Consider the following 19,543-nt stretch of genomic DNA (forward strand, 5'->3'; position numbering starts at 1 on the left):
TTACTCTTATTGTAGAAACACTTAACATATTTTAAATGAAATATTTCTTGTGGGTAAAATAATACACCCTTATGGGCTTATTTACAAGCCCCTTGCGCCGCAGATACATCACTTTTTTGCCTTTTTAAAAGTGACACACCGGCGGCGCAAGAGGCTTGTAAATAAGCCCCTTAATCTTTGCAAATGAGCTTGATATATGTAAAAACGACTTATTTTCTGTGTTTCCTACCCAAAATACATTCCTTAAAATCTGTTTTCCGCTTGTCACAAACAAAGATCTATGAATTTATAAAAATCTAGTTCGACTTTAGGTGTCTCAAATAGCTGCAAAAAATGCATTAGCAATTTCCCTAAGGATCACCTTTATGGGGACTACGAATATGCCCAGATGATCATGGGCTATCATGTATCCCCCATCAGTGAAAGTCTCTGTACATATCAATGTGACACCTGAAAATGGAAAATGTCTCTTCAGGCAGCCCTTAGCCACTTCTGATACTCTCCTTTCCCTGGATCTAATGACAAGTCCAACATATTTTCAGACCCCAAGAATAATCACTGAGTAAAAAGGATAAGGCAAACCCTCGGCTGGGATAAACTTTCACTGCAACCTATTGGCGTTCATTGTTCATAGGGCAGTGACCAAAAGAAGGCACAAAATATAGCAAGAGTGGGAAAATCATGCTGTATCTTAGAAACGTATCGTGCTTTCTTTACTCTGACCAGGTGACCAGCATGGATTTGGTGCAATGTATTTTCAAAGCGAGCTGTTTGTCCATTGTCTCCGGCAGCCCACAGCCATAGGTTACTGATCAACCTTGGCCTGCATTTTTCGGACTACGACCATTTGTGAAAATTCTGAGAGCACACAAGGCCCAGCTTCAAAATCCCCAGCCTGAAGTTTTCTCGCTGCTTGTTTTTGGTGCCCACTACCTTCCCTCACCTCAGTCCTGATGAAGACCCCACCCCCAACGCGCAAAGTTTTCTGTTTTACATTGGGGTCGAAACGTCAACAGTATTTTGTTTTATTGTCAAACCCAGATGACAGAGCGTGTATATCTGCATCTACCCAATTGTGTTATGATTTATCATTTATGTATATGCCAGATATCTGGCTGGATAGGCTGTTATTACTGATTGCTGATATATATATGCCGTCCCTCTTTCACATCACTTTACACAAATCCCTCCTATGCACTCGTCACTTCACCCTGTGTGCACCTGCCTTTTAATAATTTAAATGTGTAATACATTGTACCGTATAATTTGATTTATCTAAATAATGTGATGAAATAAAATCACAATCATTGGTGCAATGAGTAAATGGTGGTGTGTGACTTTGATTGAATACACAGATCAGTTGTAGGGAATGACATAGAGCACACTGTTTGGAAAGAAATGGAGCTCAGGTCCCACCTGGAGATGTTATGGTTGCCTGAGTGGGTATTCCTGACCACAAGGTCTATGGCAGTCCAAGAGAGGAGTCACGGATGCCTGTAGCCTGAAAAAAATAGGCTCAGGGAGCTATCAGAGGAAGGACAAGGGGCATGGGAACCAGCTGCAAAAACTCTTACGGTATAGGAGAAGGCTAAGTGTGAGGGCACCACCCCGGAATCTAGAAAGGAGGACATTTCTTCTCCAGGAAGACCTGCCTGAGCTTGCTGGATGACAAGTTGAGGGTGGAATTCTGTAGAGCTGAGAGAGAGTGCCCAACTTTAGAGGGCTTGAGGTGGCAAGCTGAGGCCCAGGTAACTGATAGCACCTCTTCAGGTCACCTCATCTTTTGGGAGACTTACTTACTTATGCCTACCACCCCTCCTGGGGTGTAAGCCATCAAGCAGGACTCTCCAGCCACCTTTGTGCAGGGTTTTTCTTTGAGTGAGCCTCGAGGTCTTTGTGCCAGGTGTTTCTAAGCCTTTCTCTTTTCCTTTTCCCTTGAGGGTTCTAGGTCAGGACTTGCCTGGTAGTGTTTGATGCAGGCTTGCGTAGGGTGTGACCTATCTGTGACCTATCCAGCCCCAGCGTCTTGTCAAGATTTCTTCATGAGCAGGAAGTTGGAAAGCCTGCTTCCATAGGTCTTTGTTGTTGATGGTGTTTGGACAGCCGGTTTGCTGGATTTTCCTCAGGCAGGAGTTGATGAAGATCTGGCGTTAAAAAGCCTGATCTTAGTTTGCAGTGTTAGGCCCTTGGAGCAGCGCTAGATCTTCTTCAGCTGAATGAAGGCAGCCCTTGCTTTGCTGATTCTTGCCTTGACATGGGTGACTGCTCCACTCTCCTTGTCTACGACACTGCCCAGTTAGGTGAAGGCCTCAGCATCTTCCAGTGTGTCGCCTGCAAGAGTGACTACAAATGTGCAGGCCATGTTTGCCTTCAGGATCTTGGTATTCCCCTGTGAATCTCGAAGCCAAGTTGTGCTGATCTTGCTGCCACCTCGTCAGTCTTCTCTTGCATACGCAGATGGGTATGGGAGAGGAGGGCCAGGTTGTCTGCAAAGACAACGTCATCTAGTTGCGTCCAAGTGGTCACCTGGATCCCATTTCTTCTCCTTAGGAAAATGACCTCCAATATAGTGAGCCTAAGGCCCCTAAGCCTAGGGTAACATGTGTGTTGGTGGTGTGGTCCCCCAAGACTACAGGGCCTTCCTACTGGGTCTGGCTCATTATATACCCCTGGCAGGATATCTGGGACAGTACAAGAGCATTGCCAGGCTTATCACCCACTTTTACTGGTCCTGGATGAAGACAGGTGCATTCTACAGGTCATATCCCATCTGCCAGATTGGTGGGAAGCCAGGAAAAAAGTGAAAGGCTCCCCTGGGTCTCTTACCTGTTGTTGACACCCCCTTTGAAAAGGTGGGCATCGACATTGTCGGACTACAAAACTGCCTTCGGCGACAGGTTTATCCTGGTTTTGCCGGACCATGCCACTTGGCAGTCAGACACCATCCCTCTGAGGACCTATAACTGCACCTGCAGTGGCTAGAGCCTTGATGGGGAATTTTACCCTAGTGGGGTTCCCCAAAGCTGGACTGTCTGACAGGAGCACAAACTTTATGTCTGCAGACATGAAGTCAATGTGGAATCGTGTGGGGTAACTTATAAGTTCCTCACACCCTGCTACCCTCAGACCAAGGGGTCAGGCCAAGGGGTTTGTTCAGAGGTTCAATAAGACCCTCAAAGGTGCGATTATGGGCCTTTCTGAACCCATGAGGCAGAAATGGGATGTCCTTTTACCATGCCTGCTTTTTTGCCTACAGGGAGTTGCTACAGAAAGAGGGGTTGCGATTTGCCCATTTGAGCCCCTCTATGGTCACCCTATTAGGGGACCTCGCAGTCCGGTGAAGGTGAGGTAGGAGCAAGTACTCAAAAAGCAACCCCAGGATGTAGTTAGCTACATGTTGGTTCTCAGAAACCACATACAACCCTTCTGGGAGAAGGCTTATGAGAACCTAGAGGCCAACCAGGAGGTGATGAAACTCTGGCATAACCAGAAGGCCGCTCTGGTCGAGTTTTAGCCTGGAGAGAAAGTGTGGCTGATGGAGCCAGTGGGACCCATGACCCTACAAGACCGCTAGTCATAGCCTTATGAGGTGAAGGAGAGAAAGGGGAAGGTCACATATGTGGTAGCCCTCAAGACCCCCAAGAGTCCCTCAAGGATACTCCATGTCAATCAAACCCCATTATGAGAGGTCTGAAGTCACCATGCTCCTGGTGACAGATGATAGGGTGGAAGAGGAAAGTGAACCTCTCCCCGATCTCCCATCTTCAAAGGAACAGGATGGGTCAGTGGTAGGTGGTAGGTGTCAATCTCTCTCCTCTAGCTGTTGGGGAAGCTTGCCTGTCTGTTCTCCCTCATCCCTGGGCTTACACATGTGTGTAACCATGACATTAATACAGAAGTATGCCTGTGAAAACACTGTTTACAGACTATCAGACAAGGTGAGGGCTAGCATCAAGAAGGAAGTGCCCAAGATGCTTGAATCGGTGTTGTTTGAGTACTCCAATAGTCCCTGGTCCAGTCCTGTAGTGCTGGTACCCAAAGACATCCCACCGGGCGCCACCCCAGAGCTTAGATTCTGTGTCAATTATAGGGGTCAATTCAGTTACTATAAAAGATGCTCATCCCATCCCCCGGGCTGATGAGCTCATTCACAGAATGGAAGCTGCCAAGCACCTGAGTACCTTCAATCTCACCTCAGGGTACTGGCAGATTGCCATGCCTGAGATGTATGCATTCTCCACCCCAGAGGGCCACTTCCGATTTAGGGTGATTCGTTTTGGTTTAACGAATGCCCCTGCCACCTTCCAGAGGTTGGTCACCAGGGTCCTGGCTGGAAAGGAGGGCTTCAGTGCAGCCTACCTTGATGATATAGCTGCTTATAGTTCCAGCTGGGAGGATCACCTGTTCTACCTTCAGGATGTGGTTCAGGCTCTGCAACAGACAGGCCTGACTGTGAAGGACAGCAAGTGCCAGATAGAGCAGGGATGTCTGGTGTATCTGGGACACTTATTGGAAGGAGGCAAGGTGCAGCCCCTCTATACCAAGAATGAGACAATCCTGGCCTGGGAACCCCCCAACACTGAAACTAAAGTGAGGGCCTTCCTGGGCCTTACTAGATACTACAGAAGGCTTGTTAAGGACAATGCCACCATGATTGCCCCCTTAACAGGCCTGATTTCTAAGAAGCAGCCCAAGAAGGTGACGTGGACAGAGGCCTACCAGAAAGCCTTCGACACCCTCAAGGAGGTAATGTGCATAGGACCTGTACTCAAGGCCCCTGACTTTTCAAAGAAGCTTATAGTGTAGATAGATGCTTCAGAGCTTGGCTTGGGGATGTACTATCAGAATTTAATAAGGAGGGCCTAGACCATCCTGTAGTCTTCATTAGTATGAGGTTACTCCCCAGAGATCAGATGGGGAGTGCAATCGAGAGTGAAGCCTTTGCTCTGGTCTGGGCACCGAAGAAGCTAAGACTAAACCTGTTTGGGACTCACTTCCGAGTTCAGACAGATCACAGGCTCCTCAGTTGGCTTATGCAACTGAGGGGCACAAATCTCAACCTGTTGAGGTGGTCCATTTCCCTACAGGAAATGGATGCTACAGTGGAACACCACCTTGGGTAGACCACCCCAAGGTGATGGTCCATCCAGGTTCTTCTGCCTTAGTGATTAGACCTCCCATGAAGGTGGGTAGTTCTCTACTTTAAGCTGGTGGCACATGTTAGACCTAAAAGCCTTTGGGGTGGTCTTCCGCCAAACCTTTTGCTTTCTCTCCGCCTGTTTGCTGAAATTAAGGACTCTGTACACCTCACCACTGCTAACTAGTGCTAAAGTACTTTTGCTTACTCTTCTAAACATGATCAATTTGACTTACACCCAATTGGCACAGTTCATTTACTTATAAGTCCCTAGTAAAGTGGTACAACCTGCACCCAGGGCCTGTAAATTAAATGCTACCAATCGACCTGTAGTACTTGATGGGCCACCCACTTAAGAAGTCTTTTAAAACTTGTCTTAGGCCTGCCATTGCAGCCTGTGTGCAATTTTAAACTGCCAATTCAATCTGGAAAAAGAAACATTTACCAGGCGTAACCCACCCTTTTTAATACATACAAGCCACCCATAGGATAGACTATACTCAGCCTAGAGGGCACAGTGCAATATATTTAAAACCTGAACATGTACTTTTACGTTTTACATGTCCTGGCAGTGAAAGTTCCAAAACTATTTTTTCATTGCTGTGCCTACCTCTCCCATGGGACATCATTGGGTTATCTTATTACATTTAATAAGTATGATTGGTCTTAAAAAAGTTGTCATTTTCTTGTCCTAGACATTTGGTTCCTGCAGCTTGTTTCCAAGTTGGCAGTGAGCCAAAGGGGGAATACTTGTGGCAGGATGGACAATCTTTCTAAGATATGTTGGCCCAACCTGTGCCCTGCCCCAATTGCATTTCAAAGGAGCTAACTCCAGCACACTTACAAAGAACTTCACACCAGTCTTTAGACACCCTAGCCCTCATGGAACCTGGGCAGGGTAAGGGAGGAAGTTTCCAGAAACCAGATGTAGAAGAGCCTTGATGCTTTTCCCACTTCAAAGGCTGGCACCAGGTATAAATATTGGATCCTCAGACCAATTCTCCAGTTCACTCCTGGACCTGTGGAAATTCAGAACAAGGACTACATTGTTCCCCAGAAAATTACCCTGCTGCTTCAGGCCTTCCTTATTCCACTGTGGACTGCCCTCCTGCAATAGGCCTGGCTTGTTCTTCAGAAAACTGGTCTGCTGCTATCAGAGGACTGCCCTGCTGCTTGAGGCCTGTCTTGTTCCCAATGGGGCTGTCCTGCTGCTTGAGGCCTGTCTTGTCTTTCAGAGTACTCCCCTACTGCTTGAGGCCTGTCCTGCTCTCTGAGAAGGAAGACTGACCCTGCACCCTTCAGCCCAGGCTAACACGAGTGACTCCAAGGGCCAGTTGGCTGGCCTGTTCTGAGTTCCCTGGACACAACAAGCTCCAGAAGCCTCCCTGCAACTGTCCAGCTGACCTACTGCAACTGGACCTGCCTGGACCTGCAATTGGAGCTGTATCTGGACTTTCCTGAGCCTTGCTGCCCTCTGCCGGAGTGAGTTCCTTATCCCCAAGAGCTTCTTACCCAGGTCGTAGACCCTTGACTAAATCAGTTGAGCTTAGCCTGTGAAATCTTGAAGTTTTTAACTCTGCTCACTGGACTTCGATAACCTCTTGACTGGACTAGCCTGGTCCCTGTATCAGGCTCGCACTCCACTGCCATTGTGCTGAGCTTGTGACTTTGTCTCAGTCTAGCATAAACATAGACAGGTATTGCTTTCTGCTTCTTGGCGCTATTTTTACCTAAACCGTTAAAATTGCATTTCTCCTGTTCTACTGACTGCATTTTGGTCCTATCGGTCTCTATTTGTTTACTTAAGTCTACTCTATGTTTCTAAGTTGGTGTGGGATACCTCTAATGTTTCTCACTTTATTACTGTTTGTGTGCTGCATAAATACGTAGCACAGTGCTTCTAAGTTGCGCCTGACTGTTTTTGTGCCAAACAACCAGAGGGTTAAACACTGGTTAATTTGGTGACTTTTGTGGTTCCCCCAGACAAGGATTTTGGTTGCTGCTTGAGAAGAGCTTTCGTCCCCACAATCAAAAACCCAATTTCCTGCACCAGGTATTTGCACACGGTGTAAAATATCATACATGCCCCTAGAGTGCTTCAGCTTTGCTTAAGCAAGAGAGAGAGAGCTTGTGGGTGGAGGCAATCTTTTACTAATATGTTTACAAGTAAAGCATTTTTGACAATAGTACAAACCATTCTTATTGCAGTTTGCCAAGATGGTTCAGCATGTAGCTAATGGTTAACAAATGTAAATGTCCTATTACTTTTCTGGCATCCCAGGCTAACCTCAACCAAGGGCAGAAAGTGAACTATGAGGCTCTGGACTGTTATGCAGATCTATCTGGTATGTTGGATTTTGGCCCTGTTCCATTGCCACTGATGCGCAGAGGAGCAGCTGTGACCTGGAAGCCAGCAAGGATATTTCACATCTTAGTTACCGTTGAGATTTCATGTGCTCACAAACTAGTCAATAGTACAGGTAATGAAAGCAACTCCGCGTTTAACGAAGGAGAGACTTTAGCTTTCCGCAAAGAAGGCTTTCAGGGGACATGTACAAGAGATGGACAAAGAGAACAAAAGATTGGAGCACTGAGGGGCAGATTTACAAGCCCCTTGCACCGCCAGTGCATCGCGTTGCGTGACGCACTGGTGGCGCAGCCTGCTAAGTGATATTTACAAGAACAGGTAAAGTCACCCTGCGTGACTTAACCTGTGTTTGTAATTATCGCCCCTGTTCACACAACACTTTGCTTGTTAGGGGCGTGACATGGGTCTTCCCACGCAACACCCATGTCCACTGATGCATATTCAGATTTATGAGAAATCATAAATCTGGAAATGCGTCAGAATGCTACGCCACCCTAGGGGTAATGTTTTCATTTCTCCTCGTTTTTTCCTTGTTCAGTGCGTGCTGCATTCTACAGCACACATTTGAAGAGGAAATCACCTCAATTGATTGTTTTTGTGCAGGAAGGCGCCCCTTCCTGCACAAAAACAATCTCCCCAAGATGCAGGCGTCCTTGCACCCTGGTGCAAGGGTGCCTGCTCGGGCTTATGGCAGCAGTTTGAGCGCCTGTGCAGGGGGAAGCACAGAGATGCAACATATTATAAATATGTCGCATACCTATGCTTCCAAACTAATGCAACGCACTGCAGCAAAATTACTTGCGGCACCGCGCTGCGTTAGTTTCTTGTAGATCTGCCCCCGAGTATCTGGACTGAACAAACTACCAATAAGATTGGTAGCTCAGGGAACCCTGAAAAGGTGGTTTGCAGAGGATATCAGGAGATGACAATAGCACATTCAATAAAGGGCCTGAGAGGTACTATTTGGACATGATTGGTTACAAAAGCAGAATGTACATAGGATCCTTTTGTGCAGGTAGGTAGTGCTCTTTGAAGAGACAGGCCTTCAATTTGTTTCTAAATTACAGAAGTACAGAAGTCATACTGATGTTGATCGGGATATTGCTCCAGATCTGTGTCTAGATGGGAAATGCCTGCCTTAAATCACTTGTGTTGCATTGGGGTAGTTTTAGAACATGTAAATGTATATTTAAAGGAGGATTACTTTATTTTTACAGCACTATCCAGTAGGTGAAGCTAAGAGTAAAAACTTTAACAAAGTCTATTGGTGTCCAGGTGCTTGCATATTGCTATGTATTAATTACAATTCTGAAGACGTATAAGAATTTGTGAAAAGTCTTTTGAGAAATTCAAGAGACAGGATACACCTTTGAGCTAGATGGGGAATCTCATAATTAAGTTAATAGGTGCAAACGCTTGCACATGGCTTTTAAAATTGTCAATAAGAAAGTACAGGGAGCAGCAAGGATGGTTGGAGAGTAGGTGCAGATAGACTGTTAGACATGTTTCTGTTTTTGTTGTGGGTAAGAGCAATGTGATGGAGAACACTGTCTGCTGCCCTAGCGGGGATATGGTTATGATGATAAGACTGCAGTGGATAGCCACTACTTCCTAAAGTTCACCAGACTCCACTGAGCAAGCAAAAATGTGCACCTGAGACCACCAGGCAATCTCCAGGATGAGCCTCAAAATAAGATAAACCCAAGTTCATAGGCTGTTGTGAGGAAATAGAACAAAAAGCCAGCTGGCAAAATCTATGCAAAGATGTCACCATCACAGAAAAGGCCAGCGAACACTACACAGAATTCATTAGTTAACAGCCTGCCCATCCATACAGCACATGTTATGTCTAATTACCCACCTACATAGCCACATGTGGTCAGAAACGAACTAATACATTGGACTACAACGGAAAACCTCAAAATGTAAGCATACCCACAGGAGCTGTGCGATACCAAAACTCTGTACTTCCAGCATTGTGAGATTGGCACACACTGAACTACTGGCCTCTGCACTAGGCCTCGGCAAAAAGTGTGTAACGCTGGTGTAAGTAGCATACATTTGGTAGTTACCCTTGTCATGTGAAATCCCTGAAATTATGCTACTATGCCCCTGTGGGTAGCGACGTGCTGTTCATGGTAAATATTTAATGCAAATGCAACATCTGTAGTAAAAATTTAAAACAAATACACAGGTATACTATAAATAGTAGAGCAAGAGTGACTGTTGCACGTGATGCTTACGCTTTTGGTTCCCTTTCCTCGCATACAAAGAGGATGCAACACAAAAATTCACACTAAAATAGAGAGCCAAATGCCATTTTGAAATTTCTTATGATTATGTGTAATTTCAGGTAATTTTCCCAAAATTGCATGTAATTGCACAAAAGCAAATTAGATAGATTTTTCTACCACTACTCTGCATCATGCGTCGGCCTACTATTACATTCAGACACCAAAGTGTTACAGGGGAAGAAAGTGGGCTAAAGTTACTCCTGAATTACATCCATCCCACAGGTTGACACTACCCATGGATTTTTTTTCCAGGGGGCAAGCCATGATAGACTGGTGGCGGGGTGCGGCCGAGCTGTTTGCCAGTGCCGGTTTCGGCCGATTTTGTTACAGGGGGAGATATTGCAGCTATGTTGCAAAAACGGCCCTGTAACAAAAGCGGCCCCCAGGGGCCAAAAGCAGGCCCCCACCCTGGCGGCCCACCGGGGAAATGCCCAGTGCCCACTACGGCCAGTCCAGCCCCAGGCCATTGTATTGTAGTGTCATCGGCTAATATTAGCACTAACACTCTGCAGGTATCCACGTGTTCGTATGCATGTAATGGATAAATACATTCGGAACTACACTACTTCAACGTCTTTGTTCCACAGGCCTGAACACCATTTTGGATAAATATCAGTAAAATGAGTAAAACTAGATATGGGTACAGATGTACGAAAATTTGCAAAGCAAATTATTTATAACAAATATTATATATTTAAAGGAGATTACCAGTCAGGGAGAATAAAGGGATTTGCATAGCAACACTGGGGACCTTTTCTCCTGCTATGCATTCCTGCTGAGTTAGGCAAACTGGCTTGTTCAAGCGAAATGAGTAAAAGTGCCAGAAAAAACAGGACTCCTGGTATGGTATGTAATAGTCAAACCTTTTATTGGAGTTCAAGGAAACACAACTGGCGGAGCCCAGTGTCATGTGCAACTGACAAGCGAAGGATCTTGACGTCAGAAAAGCCCTTAGGCTAATCCACGCCCGTCAGCACGCACAGGTAATGGCCGAAGAGGCAGGGGTCTCATCCATGTTGTGATCTACGTATTTCAAGTACCGCATTCTTTGTTCGGTGCAAACGTGTTTGCCCAACATTCAAGACCAGACTCCAAAGGTTGAGTCCGTTGAGTGGGCTTATGTACAAGCCCCTTGCGCCACCCTTATGTAACTTTTCCCATGTTAAAAATTACGCAAAAGTGGCGCAAGGGGCTTGTAAATCTGCCCCTAATTGTTTCATACCATAGCTGTCAGGCTTAACAAGTTTGCGACGAGAATGGGATGTCCAAAAACAATCCACAGTGGTAGACTTGTCTTGCATTCATTCATTAACTCAATCTTCTCACACACCTGGGGCTGAAGAAAGGCCCTATGTTGGGGACCTATGTGGAATTTCTGTCTCACCCCTGAGGTGGGGGTTCAGTAAAAAAAAGCCTTTTGATTTTGCCCCAAGAGCTGAATTGAGAAGCATTAGAGCCGAATACTAAGTGGCTTTATCTATCAGAGACATCACGTGCATGAACATGAGAATCTGTCATAGCAAGAGGAAAAACACAGGATGGGCAGCTGTGACAAGCATCTCCAGATTTTTGGGCAGATTTACAAGCCCCTTGAGCCTCTTTTACTCTGCTGTTGCGTCACTTTTGTAATGCAATGACGGCATAAAAAATGCGGCAAATTCACTACGTGACGCATCTAGGGAGATGCGTCACATTGTAAAGCCCTGCGTGACATTATACCTGCGTCGGTTAAAATGTATGCAGGGTAGGCATTCCCATGCAGGAAAGCATCATAAAAGTGACACAGTGAAATCTACACTGTGTGACATTTAGGACGTTACTGAGTGACGCAGTGTATTGGAAATAGGTCACAACACGCATTGCTGAAGTTGTGTCGTGCTTATGACACAACTCCAGCAATGCGTGACTTTTCCACCAACAGATGCGTCAGAATTTCTGACACATCTGCCAATCCTTGCGCCATAGTGCGCCTTATTGTAAATACGGTGCATCGATGGTGGAGCAAGGGTTTTTCAGTCAGGCGCAGGGAAACTGACGCATATGTATAGATGCGTCAGTTTCTCGTAAATCTGCCCCTTTGTTCTTACATTTGCCCAGGGCTTAAGAAGCCCTGACCACTTTCCTGTGCCTAAGGCACATCTTCTCTCTCCCATACTAATGAAATAAACATGTGAATGGCATGAACCCAGCATCAGGGACATAGCACAAAATAGTGTTAGTCTGGCCCCCCAGAGTCAGCTAGAGCCCGCTGCCCCCACGCGCTCGGGTGTTATGTTAACCCGTAGTGTGCTGTAATTTACGAACGACTATTTCTCCGAGGATCAGATTGAGACCTCTTCTGTTGTGCCTGAGAACAGCTGCTTTTAGAACACATTGCACCAGAGCTAGGTGCTCAAAATGGAGAGTTCTCTTCACAGTGAGTCTGTGAAGTTGTGTTAGAACAGGTGGGGCATACGTGAACGCCCCGAGCCCATGACTGTTCTGTTTTTTCTATAAACATTTGATCAACGTCAAAAAAAAAAAAAAAATTGCTTGTAAAAGGAGGATTGCACGTATCAAGGCAGTAGGAAGTAGTGGTCACAGCTCTTTGCCAACCTATCATCCACCTATTTTTCCACAGAGCACAGATGACTCAGAGAGCATCCACATGTGTAACATAAGTGTTGGACATGACATCCTTAGTGTGGTTTTCCACCAACCTTTGACCTTCCATCCTCCTGTTTTTTGCTGGCTTTAGGTTTCTGCACACTTTATTATTGCTAACCAGTGCTAAAGTGCTTATGCCCTCTTCTTTAAACATAGCAAAATTGGCTCACACTCAATTGGCACATTTTATCTACTTGCAAGTCCCTAGTGCAGTGACACTATATGAACCCAGGGACTGTAAATTAAATGCTACTAGTAAGCCTACAACACTTATTGTACCCCGCATGTCAGTGGTCTTTTAAATATGTCTTAGGCCTGCCATTCCAGCCTGTGTGTGCAGTTTTAAACAGATGGGCATGTACTTTTATGTTTTACATGTCCTGGTTGTGAAAAACACGTACCTTTGTTTTTCACTACTGCAAGGCCTACCTCCCCAAGAGCATAACATTGGATTACATTATTATATTTAATAAGTGATAACTTTAAATTCGGAGCAAGTAGAAATGTCGCATTTGGTGTCTAAAGAGCTGTAATTTAAAACCCTCTTCTATGGTAAAGTCGGATTTTCAGTCACAATTCTGAAAATGCCACTTTTTTAAAGTTGGCATTTTTTTATTCTAACCATTTGGTGCCTGCTACCTGTATCCCGGGTGCATCAATAGGTGTAGCTAGCAGTTGGTCTTTGTGTATTGATCCCAGACAGTGAGACAAAGGACGAATATGTGTTTGCAGGATGGACCATCTCTGACTTTACGGGGGAAGAGTTACCACCTACCTCACTGGCATATCATAAGTCTCTGCCAGTACACAATCACAAAAGGTTTGACCCTAATCTTTTGTGCCCTCAGTCAAGCTGGGGCCATAGCAGGGAGGCAGGAAATTCCAAGCACATCTGGGGCTGGAGACCTCCAGAGCCTTCTCCTATTTCAGTGCTGCTACCCGGTAAAAATATTTAACCTTCAGATCCAACTCTTCAGATCACCTTCAGAACTGTGGAAGACTCAGAAGGACTGCTGTGCTGCTCTGCTGCAAGAAGGACTGAGACGTTGCTGCCCTGCTACTCTGCTGCCCTGCTACACTGCTGCCCTGCTGACTTACTGTCCAGCTGTCCTGGTGTCTAAATGAGTAGCTAACCACAAACTGAGAGACAAGGGAGAGAGCCTTCTCTAGCTCCACTTGTATATACATTCAAACTCAACAAAAGAGAAGGACTGAAGTACACTATAAAATGAAGGCAGAAGTCGAGCGAGTGGTGTAAGCAGATGGGGCACAGGAGCCGTAACTCCTCCTAGACACCCAATACCTAATTTTTGATCCTGTCAAGGGGGGCCATTAATAAATGAGTATTTATGGTACCCTCTTAGGCAGTTTTAATTTGTATTGCTTTCTGCATTCGGCATCCCTCACTTGAAAAACATTTCTTTTTTTCTTGTTTCTTTCTTCTAAACAAATCAGTGCTCCACCCAGTGTGTTGGTCTGCATCTGGGTGTTGATAGCGGCCCCATGATGAAGCATGCCACTACATAGTGGGTGAGAGCAGTCTTAAAAAATCCAATGATTTTCCCCTAAATGTTCACATTTCTATATCATACCTTGACCCTCTTGTAAGCACATCTAGGGTAAGCACATCTAGGATATACAAAGACAGAGTGAACACTTGCTCGACTTCTGCCTTTCTTTTACACTGTACGTCAGTCCTTCTCTTTTGGTGAGTTTGAGAGTCTAAGTGAGTAGGACTGGACCTGCATATTGAACCCAGGACCACAAAATTGACTCTGCGGGCTGGTTGGCTGGGCTCCTGATCAGAGACTCAGGAACAGAAAAGTCTAAAACTACTTTGAATCCAGCACCTGGTTTCTGTATTCTGTGAGTTCTACCCCACCAAATGGTGCCACCCAATTACTGGGCTCTTGAAAGTGGGCCTGAATGTGCTCTGCCAGTTCAGCTGTGGTCCTTTGGGCAGAACCAATACAGCGCGATGCATTCCCTCATAGCTCTGCAGTGGAACCGCAGCTGTGTGACCCATCCCCAACACTGGACAGTAGGGTTTCACCCCCCTCAACCAGTAGCCCAATTTATTTACAATAAGCTAAGTGAATGACCTTGGAGTTATTGTTATTCCCAGATGGAAAATCTGCCATGTGAGAGTGGAGCCTATTGCATTTTTAAAGTATTGGTTGTAGAACATATGTAACTCCAAGGACAAGTGACGCAATTACAGAGAAACTGTTTATCAGAACAGGGATATCTCTAGCATGAAGTACTCACATATAGTAGGATGGTGTGTCACCTGAGCCAGTATATGAGAAGATGGAAACATGTATTGGGTAAAGTGGATGCCAGCAAATTAATATAGAGAGCTTAGTCAGAGCTGAGCCAAGTGTCTGGTCCGGCTGTAAGAGCCAAAGCACAATCCAAGCCATCAAAAGATTCAGCATGTAAATAATACTACAGATACATCTAAAAGATGAGGACTCTTTCGGTTTAGAACTAGGGGTTTTCTTTTATCACCCATGTTCATTTTAGTGTATTTGATTATATAATTACTTTGGCATTAGTTAAAAGTAATAGTTTTTAAGCAGGAACACTTAATCACCTCCAATGTCCTGACAGGTTTTTATGTGCACTGTTTATATTATTGTGTGTGGAGCAACATTATCTTTTATTAACCATTACAAAAAGGTGGTTCTTATATAGCACAAATCCTTAACTGCTTATATTCAAGATGGTCTCATATTGGACAAAATATAAGGTGCTTTGAATCACAAATGTGGGTTCTAATCCTGGCTTACTCACTTCACCAAATTTTGTGATCCAATTTATCACACTGATATAGTTTTTCACCACCTCTGCTCATTTCGTTTGCATATGCACGAACGCCCCAAGCACCATAATTAGTTGATACCTATGACCATGGGGCTTAATAAATTAAAAGAAGTTTGTAGCACAGTATATCCATCTCTCGGGAATAGCAAGTCACTCAGATGACAAGGTCCCCCCTTCACAGCTAGGTAAGAAATAGGCGGTGCTTGGTCTAAATTGTGGAATTATGTAATTGCCATTGTCACTCTTATAGTGCACTCCTGCCCCGAGTGCAGCCTAGACGTGCTGTCACCTCATCCTCGAAGAGCTTGGAGACACGTGTGAGTGGTGGTTGGTGGGACCTGCAAGGAGGTTTAGTTTGTAAAAGTGCCAGGGCTCTGACCAGGAAGCCACTGCAGCTTGCACCACCCATCGCCCCTGTCATCGCTGCAAAAACAACTACTAACCATTCCTCTCACTTGCAGCGCAACAGTTCAGATTATTTCAGATCCCCAAACCTAAAGGAATGACTGAGGAGGCAGGTATAAGTAATTTTTAATGTGCATTGTATTCATAAACAACCATTGTTCTGCTTATCCTTAAATTATCCTTAAATTAGATGAGCAGCGCTGCCATGTGGCAGACTGTCATAAGTGCAGTGTTGACAATTAAATGCCAGTGGCGAGCTCTAGAAACCAATTAAGTGGTGGTGTGGAGCACCGGAAACCACAGGCTCAAATTAAGAACGGGTGATGGGCACTGCTCCAGTTGTGTTGCAGCTAGGTTCACGTTGCCTAAAGCATGGATAAATGTAATGCATTTGTTGTTGACGAGGCTAGAGGCAGGAAAGAGCAGTGATGCTTTCGTACAGGAGCTGGCCACACCTGTAGTGTGTTAGAGATGGAGCTATGTGAAAGTGTTGTGCATGAAGGCAGAGATGTCTCTGAATTGACTGGCGAGCAGCAGGTATGGCCAAAAGGTCAAATTAGAAGTGTATTTTACGTCATAACGGATTGTTGATGGCCTTGGCTGGGTGCACTAGACAGAGTGCTCCATTTTTATATTCATAATAATGACGAGTTTATGAGTTAAAAAAACACCTATGTCTTGTTGCCCCCGCGGAAGGCAAGATGGCTATACATATTTTGAAAGAAAGCTAGAAGAGAGGCCCACAGTTAGTTGCATATCATCAGGGACATAGCTTCAGGGGACTGTTTGGTGCGTTACACCCCCATAATAAACATTTCACATAGCAAATAGTTGGGTACAGGAGGTTTCAGTCGGCTATGGTAAGGTGTCTGTCGGATTTCACCTGGGATATTTAAACACTCACTCAGACAAAAACACACACACACACACTTTTCTGTTTTGAAGGTTTTAAAACATCAGTATTTTACAAAACACTGTTTTAAGTACACTTCACAATCCGCACTCCTTTACGTTTCCATTGGCCCTTAAGCCCCCCAATGCGCTGCTTCTCATATAATAGTTAACATGATATGCCAGCTTGATTGTCAGAAAATATGAAGCTTATACCCCTCCAGTCTTACTGACCAAGCTACGGCCCTGCATCTCATAGCCAGTTGTTAGACTTCTAATAAAAACAAATAGGACAGCCTCTTAGCCTTGTCTTGGTTTGGTATCAGCTGTCCCTTTAAAGTCTGAAGAGATGAAAGCATGAGGCAGACTCCATACAGCACCTCCGCATCTCCCAGGGCAGTGGCATAATGAAATTTGAGTGGTCCCTCTGCAAAGTACATGGAGGAGGCCCCCCACGCTCTGGACCCAGGGGCCAGCTGCCCGTGCACAGTGCTAGAGGGGACCCCCCCACCCCCGCACAGCAGGGCTGCAGGGACTATTGGTATGCCACTGCCTTAGGGAATTCCATTAGGGCTACATTGTTTGTAGGATAACGGTCATTTATGGAGACACCCACAAAAAATGACATTTGGAAAGAGCACTGTTCCCAAGTATCTCTGCATCAGGAAGGGAATTGCAGTGGGTAAGAATAATTCTCTGTACCGAGAATACTTCTAAGAAACTCAAAAGCCCTTACGAGCTTGATTTGTGGACCTGAAGACCACCTGTCATCATGTTGATAGGAGAAAGCTCTGGTCCAAACACACCAGTTGGGGGATACCTGTGAAAATTACTGAAGGCAATCTAACTATTACAAACAGACACCTGGATTCGGATAAAAACAGGAGATGGAACAAGGATCCCCCGTAAGATCCCGACAATAACAGGTCTCAAAAAGGGATGTGTGCTCATCCCAGTGCTGTTTAATCTCTTCCTAGTGGACCTTACATGCACCCAAACTAGGGGAAAAATAACTGAACAGCATGTTTTATGCACACAACATTATTCTCCTCAATAGAACCAAGGTGGGACTACAGAGGCTGTTGCATAAATTAAGCTCTTATATCTCGACTAAAAAGCTGGAAATCAGTCTTAACAAAACAAAAGTGCTATCATTCAGCAAAAAACAAAAGACTCCCGAACCTTGTTATTGTTAGATCTGTCATCCTTAGGGTGGCCTTCTCCCAAACTTTTTGCCTGCTTACCTCCTCTCTTTGCTGTATCTTTTTCCTAGCCATAGGACTGAGCACTTTTCTACTGCTAACAAGTGCTAACGTGCATGTGTTTCTCCCCTAAACATGGTGACATTAATGTATATCTGACTGGCATATTTAGTTTACTTATAAGACTCTAGTTAAGTGGTTTATCATATACCCAGAGCCTGTAATCTAAATGCTACTAGTGGGCCAGCAGCACTAGGTGTACCACCCACACAATAGCCTTTCAAACCTGTCTCAGGCCTGCCATTGCAAGGCCTGTGTGTGTAGTTTACTGCCACTTTGCCTTGGCATTTAAAACCTCTTGCCAAGCCTTAAACTCCCCTTTTATTACGCATAAGTCAACCCTAAAGTAGGACTTAGGTAGCTCTAAGGGCCGGGTGCTGTGTAACTAAAAAGTAGGAAATGTACGTTTGAGTTTTACATTTCCTGGAAATGACAAGCAGCTAAATTCATTTTCACTACTATGAGGCCTACTCCTCTCATAGGCTAGCATTGGGAATTTCTTAAAACACTTTAAAGATGTAATTCCTGATTAGAAAGGAGTGGTTGCATCATGTTTCATATCTTTGGAATAGTTATGATAAATCCTCTTTACTGGTAAAGTTGGATTTAACATTACTGTTTTCAAAATGCCACTTTTAGAAAGTGTAAATTTATATGATATTACTGCCCAGTGTGCCTTGCAGCCTGCTCCAATACACGTCTGAGATGGGTGACAACTACCCTTACTTAGTGTGTTTAGAGAGGGAATCTCTCTCTTAACAGCCTTAACCCTGTTCTGGGCCGGTCGCTCCACGCACTGCGCACACTCCCCGAGAGTGAGCCCAAGCACCCCCCGCTCTGCCGAGTTCGCCGCTGCCCTGCAGCTGAGTTCCTGGGCCTCTTTATTCTGTATTCTGCCCCTGCATTTTGTTGTCTGTATTTCATAATTGGTTCTCTGCCTCTGCATTTTGTATTTTGTTTTCCTGCCTTTGTGTCTTAACTTCCTGCGCTTGTTTCCCCCTGTTTGCGCCGCTTCTGTGCCCTGCCCCTCCCGCGTTTCCCGCCCTTCTCTTCGCTCCCCGCCGCTACTCCCCTGCGGCCCGCCCCTTTTCTTTTTGTATCCCTTCCCATTCGCCGCCCCGCTCCCGCCTCCCAGCTGCTCCTCCCTCCCACTTGGCCATTTATGGCGGAGTGCACGCAGTGGTGAGCAGTGACCCTTGACCCTGTTCTGGGCCGGTCGCTCCACGCACTGCGCACACTCCCCGGGAGTGAGCCCAAGCACCCCCCGCTCTGCTGAGTTCGCCGCTGCCCTGCAGCTGAGTTCCTGGGCCTCTTTATTCTGTATTCTGCCCCTGCATTTTGTTGTCTGTATTTCGTAATTGGTTCTCTTTTTCTTTTTTTGTATTTTGTTTTCCTGCCTTTGAGTCTTAACTTCCTGCGCTTGTTTCCCCCTGTTTGCGCCGCTTCTGTGCCCTGCCCCTGCCGCGTTTCCCGCCCTTCTCCCCGCTCCCCGCCGCTGCTCCCCTGCGGCCCGCCCCTTTTCTTTTTGTATCCCTTCCCATTCGCCGCCCCGCTCCCGCCTCCCAGCTGCTCCTCCCTCCCACTTGGCCATTTATGGCGGAGTGCACGCAGTGGTGAGCAGTGACCCTTGACCCTGTTCTGGGCCGGTCGCTCCACGCACTGCGCACACTCCCCGTGAGTGAGCCCAAGCACCCCCCGCTCTGCCGAGTTCGCC

Source organism: Triturus cristatus, chromosome 7 (genome assembly GCF_964204655.1).
Source record: "Triturus cristatus chromosome 7, aTriCri1.1, whole genome shotgun sequence".
Classification (NCBI taxonomy): Eukaryota; Metazoa; Chordata; class Amphibia; order Caudata; family Salamandridae; genus Triturus; species Triturus cristatus.